The sequence below is a fragment of the Suncus etruscus genome, chromosome 17, assembly GCF_024139225.1.
Source record: "Suncus etruscus isolate mSunEtr1 chromosome 17, mSunEtr1.pri.cur, whole genome shotgun sequence".
Taxonomy (NCBI): Eukaryota; Metazoa; Chordata; class Mammalia; order Eulipotyphla; family Soricidae; genus Suncus; species Suncus etruscus.
The window spans coordinates 57,460,074-57,467,304 of NC_064864.1; positions in this window are offsets into that span (position 1 = coordinate 57,460,074).

A 7,231-nucleotide genomic window follows, 5' to 3' on the forward strand; every position below is an offset into this window, starting at 1 on the left:
TTCAGAGCATAAAAACCAGCTAAGCTTTGCAAAAGCCGGCTCCCTGTGTGTGACACCAGGCGGGGAAAATCCGCGAAAGTACACCGGCCCAGTGGGGCTCAACTGTGAAAGACTGGGAGTGTGACCTGTCTATGTCTGTCTACTGTCCTCTTGCATGAAACTCTTGCGAGTGGGGCAAGGAGAGGCTCCAGAAACCTCGCTCGCCCAGACGCCATTTTCAGGGAGGGACTTCAGAGCATAAAAACCGGCTAAGCTTTGCAAAAGCCGGCTCCCTGTGTGTGACACCAGGCGGGGAAAATCCGCGAAAGTACACCGGCCCAGTGGGGCTCAACTGTGAAAGACTGTGAGTGTGACCTGTCTATGTCTGTCTACTGTCCTCTTGCGTGAAACTCTTGCGAGTGGGGCAAAAAGAGGCTCCAGAGGAGCACGGCCGCTTCGCTTCGCTACGCGGCCGTGCACTCTTTCTAAGGAAAGAACTCCATTGCAACAAGAAGGAAAAAATCACACTAAGAACGGCGCTATATCACAGAAGCAAACATTTCTCTCTAGACTGTTGCATGCTCGGGCCTAAGATTTGACCCAGTGTGAGGCTTCATCCACGGAGGACTCCCCTCACTTAGAGGCAAGTCAGCCCATCCAGAAAGGGAGGAGCCAGAGGAGTGTGCTGCCTACATCATATAGACAATAAATACCACCACAACACGTAGAAAAACCCACAATACAAGTGTGACAATGGGGAAACAACGCAGGCCAGCATCAGACATAGAGAATGAAGATGACAATTCTGAGGACCAGATAACGACTGACCAACTAATCAACCTCTCAGATAAGGACTTTAGACTAGCAATATGGAAGATGCTCAACAGACTCCAAGAAACCATGGATCGAGTTGAACAGAACACTAATAAGAACCAAGAAAATATGAAGGCAGAAATCACAAAACTCCAAACTGAAATAACATGTCAACTAACAGGACTGAAAAAGTCAGTAAACGAAGTGAATGACAAAATGGATAAGCTCTGGGACAGGGTATCAGAAGCTGAGAATAGACTTGGTGCTGTGGAAGATGAGATACATAACAATTCCATACAGCAGGAGAGATTGGACAAAAAACTTAAAGCAAATGAGCAGACAATGGAAAAATTAGTCAAAGAATGGGAACAGACGAAAATAGAAGTCTATGATAAGATCAACAGAAATAACTTAAGAATCATGAGAGTCCCAGACACCCAGGAAGAAAATTTCCAGGAAGAATCAATGGTCAAGAACATCATTAAAGAGAAACTTCCAGAGCTAAAGAATATATGTGATCAGATCCTGCATGCCCGAAGAGTACCAACCAAAAGAGACCCCAGAAAAACCACCCCAAGACACATCCTAGTCACAATGACAAATCCCACAGATAGAGACAGAATTCTGAAAACAGCAAGATCAAAAGGGGAAATCACGTTCAAGCAAGCTTCCCTGAGATTTACAGCAGACCTGTCACCAGAAACACTCAATGCCAGAAAGCAGTGGTGGGATATTGTGACAAGACTGAATGAAATGAATGCTTCACCCAGAATACTATACCCAGCAAAACTCACTTTCCGGTTTGATGGAAGAATACATGGTTTCACAGACAAAAAACAGCTCAGAAACTTCACAGACACAAAACCAGTCTTAAGAGAAAAACTGAAAGACGTAATCTAAGACAAGACTACCCAAAAAGACACACCAAATTTTGAAATAAAGATGGCATTAAATCCCAGGACAATTCTTTCTCTCAACGTCAATGGACTAAATGCACCAGTCAAGAGACACAGAGTGGCTAAATGGATCAAAAAACTCAATCCAACCTTCTGCTGCCTACAAGAAATGCACCTGAATAGTCAGAACAAACATAGACTCAAAATAAAAGGCTGGAGAAAAATTATCCAAGCAAACAACACCCATAAAAAAGCTAGAGTGGCCATACTAATATCAGATAATGCAAACTTTATACTCAGGAAGGTTGTAAGGGACAAAGACGGACATTTTATATTAATCAAGGGGTACGTAGAGCAGGAAGAATTCACTCTCCTAAACATATATGCACCAAATGAGGGGCCAGCAAAATATTTAATACAACTGTTGACAAATCTGAAAAATAATATCAACAACAACACAATAATTGTGGGGGACCTTAACACGGCTTTATCAACACTGGACAGGTCAACCAGACTGAAACCCAACAAGAATATACTAGACCTGAGGAGAGAAATGGAAGAAAGAGGCCTAGTGGATATATATAGGACACTCCATCCCCAGAAACCTGGATACACATTCTTCTCCAATGTACATGGGACATTCTCCAGGATAGACTACATGCTGGCACATAAAACATACCTCCATAAGATCAAGAGGATAGAAATTTTGCCGACTACCTTCGCTGACCACAAGGCTCTGAAATTATTTGTGAACTCCAAAGGGACTCAGAAGAAACACTTTAACACCTGGAAGTTAAACAGCCTCATACTGAATAACCAGTGGATCCGAGATGAAATCAAGGAGGAAATCAAAAGGTTCCTGGAAACAAATGACAATAAAGACACAAACTCTCAGAACTTATGGGACACAGCAAAAGCAGTACTGAGAGGAAAATTTATAGCTTTGCAAGCACACATCAGGAAGGAAGAAGGAGCTTACCTGAGTAGCTTAATGACACAGCTAATAGAACTAGAAAATGCTCAACAAAAGGACCCAAGAATAGGAAGACAGAAGGAAATAACAAAGCTGAGAGCAGAAATCAACGAAGTGGAAACTCAAAAAACAATCCGAAAGATCAACGAAAGCAGAAGTTGGTTCTTTGAAAAAATAAACAAGATTGATAGACCACTGGCAAACCTAACAAAGAAAGAGAGAGAGAAACTTGATAACTCGTATCAGGAATGAAAAAGGAGAGATCACTACTGATATGACAGAGATTCAAAGGGTAATCAGAAACTACTTTGAAAAACTCTACGCCACTAAAAATGAGAACCTGGAAGAAATGGATAAATTCTTGGACTCTTATAATCTTCCACGGTTGAAGGAAGAGGATGTAGCATATCTAAACACCCCCATCACCATTGATGAAATTAAAACAGTAATCAAATGTCTGCCAAAAAACAAAAGCCCAGGTCCAGATGGATTCACTAATGAATTCTATCAAACTTTCCAAGAGGAACTACTGCCAATCTTGACAAGACTCTTTCATGAAATTGAACAAACAGAAACACTTCCAAATAGCTTTTATGAAGCCAATATCACCTTGATACCTAAACCAGACAGAGACGCTACCAAAAAAGAAAATTACAGACCAATATCACTGATGAATGCAGATGCAAAGATCCTCAACAAAATCCTGGCAAATAGGATTCAATGCCTCGTTAAGAAGATCATCCACTACGATCAAGTAGGTTTCATCCCAGGAATGCAAGGCTGGTTTAACATCCGTAAATCTATCAACATAATACACAACATCAATAACAAGAAAAATAAAAACCACATGATCATATCAATAGATGCAGAGAAAGCATTTGATAAGGTCCAACACCCATTCTTGATCAAAACTCTCAGCAAGATGGGAATGGAGGGAACCTTTCTCAATATAGTGAAGGCCATCTACCACAAGCCAGTGGCAAATATTATCCTCAATGGAGAAAAACTGAAAGCCTTCCCTCTAAATTCTGGCACAAGACAAGGCTGTCCTCTCTCACCACTCCTATTCAACATAGCACTGGAAGTACTTGCTATAGCGATTAGGCAAGAAAAGGATATCAAGGGAATCCAGATAGGAAAGGAAGAAGTCAAGCTCTCACTGTTTGCAGATGACATGATACTCTACTTAGAAAACCCTAAAGACTCTATCAAAAAGATTCTAGAAACAATAGTCTCATATAGCAAGGTGGCAGGCTACAAAATTAACACACAAAAATCAATGGCCTTTCTATATACCAATAGTAATAAGGATGAAATGGACATTAAGAAAACAACCCCATTCACAATAGTGCCACACAAACTCAAATATCTTAGAATCAACTTGACTAAATATGTGAAGGACCTATACAAAGAAAACTATAAAACTCTGCTCCAAGAAATAAGAGAGGACACACGGAAATGGAAACGCATACCCTGCTCATGGATTGGCAGGATTAACATCATCAAAATTTCAATACTCCCCAAGGCATTATACAGATTTAATGCCATCCCTCTAAAGATACCCATGACATTCTTCAAAGAAGTGGATCAGACACTTTTGAAATTCATTTGGAACAATAAACACCCTCGAATAGCTAAAGCAATCATTGGGAAAAAGAATATGGGAGGAATTACTTTCCCCAACTTTAAACTGTACTACAAAGCAACAGTTATCAAAACAGCATGGTATTGGAATAAGGATAGGTCCTCAGATCAGTGGAATAGGCTTGAATACTCAGAAAATGTTCCCCAGAGATACAACCACCTAATTTTTGATAACGGAGCAGGAAATCCTAAATGGAGCAGGGAAAGCCTCTTCAACAAGTGGTGTTGGCACAATTGGATAGCCACTTGCAAAAAATTAAACTTAGACCCCCAGCTAACATCATGTACAAAGGTAAAATCCAAATGGATTAAAGACCTCGATATCAGCCCCAAAACCATAAGATATATAGAACAGCACATAGGCAAAACACTCCAGGACATTACAGGCATCTTCAAGGAGGAAACTGCACTCTCCAAGCAAGTGAAAGCAGAGATTAACAGATGGGAATATATTAAGCTGAGAAGCTTCTGCACCTCAAAGGAAATAGTGCCCAGGATACAAGAGCCACCCACTGAGTGGGAGAAACTATTCACCCAATACCCATCAGATAAGGGGTTAATCTCCAAAATATACAAGGCACTGACTGAACTTTACAAGAAAAAAACATCTAACCCCATCAAAATATGGGGAGAAGAAATGAACAGACACTTTGACAAAGAAGAAATACACATGGCCAAAAGACACATGAAAAAATGTTCCACATCACTAATCATCAGGGAGATGCAAATCAAAACAACGATGAGATACCACCTCACACCCCAGAGAATGGCACACATCACAAAGAATGAGAATAAACAGTGTTGGCGGGGATGTGGAGAGAAAGGAACTCTTATCCACTGCTGGTGGGAATGCTGTCTAGTTCAACCTTTATGGAAAGCGATATGGAGATTCCTCCAAAAACTGGAAATCGAGCTCCCATACGATCCAGCTATACCACTCCTAGGAATATACCCTAGGAACACAAAAATACAATACAAAAACCCCTTCCTTACACCTATATTCATTGCAGCACTATTTACCATAGCAAGACTCTGGAAACAACCAAGATGCCCTTCAACAGACGAATGGCTAAAGAAACTGTGGTACATATACACAATGGAATATTATGCAGCTGTCAGGAGAGATGAAGTCATGAAATTTTCCTATACATGGATGTACATGGAATCTATTATGCTGAGTGAAATAAGTCAGAGAGAGAGAGAAAAACGCAGAATGGTCTCACTCATCTATGGGTTTTAAGAAAAATGAAAGACACCCTTGTAATAATAATTTTCAGACACAAAAGAGAAAAGAGCTGGAAGTTCCAGCTCACCTCAGGAAGCTCACCACAAAGAGTGATGAGTTTAGTTAGGGAAATAACTACATTTTGAACTGTCCTAATAATGAGAATGTATGAGGAAAATGGAGAGCCTGTCTAGAGTACAGGCGGGGGTCGGGTGGGGCGAAGGGAGACTTGGAACATTGGTGATGGGAATGTTGCACTGGTGATGGGTGGTGTTCTTTACATGACTGAAACCCAAACACAATCATGTATGTAATTAAGGTGTTTAAATAAATTAAAAAAAAAAGAAAGTTTACTGAAAAGGAATTTTCCCAAGAAATGATAAAATTAAAGGAATTTATGGAAGATGGTAAAGTCCTCAAAAAGAGCTTTGTAGGAAGTGATTCAAACCCCAATGTTTGAATGTGCCTAATAAAAGTTGTAGTTTCAAAGAACATTTTCACAGAAGGAGTTGTTACCTTGAATGGAGAATCATAGTCACAGCCAAACTATGGCTGGTAGGCAGAGAGCAGAGGCATGAGATATTATATATTCCCCCAATCTCTTATTCTTGCCAATAAATTATATTAAACCAACCAGAAACAGAAAGTTAAAGAGGAATTGATGACATTGTCTATAGAAGTTCATAGAAGCCGAGCATGTATCATAAATGCAAGGCCAGTGACCTGGAAGGCTAGAGAGAAAATACTATCCAAAATACTATCCAGATTTGTCTAGTGATAGATAAACAAGAATAAGTTTAATTATTCATGAGAATGCCTAGAAAATTGGATGAATAGCAAGGAAGTTGAAGTCATTAGAGGTCAGTGAATGGAAAAGTAATTAATTTAGAAAACTTAGAAGATAGTATTGGCATATATAGTGTTTAAATATCTGTTGTAACATACAGTGAATTTGACCTTTGTTATGTGAATATTAAATTGATTTGAAATTTTTTATTTGTTGTAATTACACATCAACAAAATTTTGTTGTATCACTCTTTAATGGCCAATTTCTGTGTCCATGGATTAGGGTAGTACTGGGGATAAAGAGAACTTTAGCTAAAATTAATTTTCTTTGTTCATTTTTAATTGATCAAGAGTGCAGGGAATGCGAGAGTGATAAGTGAGCCTAATCAAATACCTCAGACCCTTAGAAGATAGTGAGTGGAAAATACATGGTATAGGGAGGAAGCCTAAGAATCAAACTTTTTTTCCCTTTTTCCCAGAGACTCTAATGGCTTTGTGTTCTTAATAATTTGGTAACTCTTATCTTTAAGTTTCTGATCAAAGCGTGTCCAGTGGTTTCATTTCTAGAAGAGAAAATTGATTTTTTCTTTTTATTTTAACCAGGTATATTCTCCTTCCTGAGAAGTACACAGAGAATGGCCACCATTATATACCAATGTTTATTTAAATATTTTTCATATTGTAAAAATAACCACATTTTATGGGCATCTCTTTTTGATGGTTTTTTATTTTTGAGTCATATCAGGGTTAACTCCTCATACTGCACTCAGAGATCATTCCTGAATGTGCTCAGGTGATCATATGAAGTGCTGGAGATTGAACTTGGGTAAGCAACATGCAAAGCAAACTCCCTATATGCTATGCCACTTTTGGCACTATAGTATGAATATCATATGTTTTTAATCTTTTTGTAA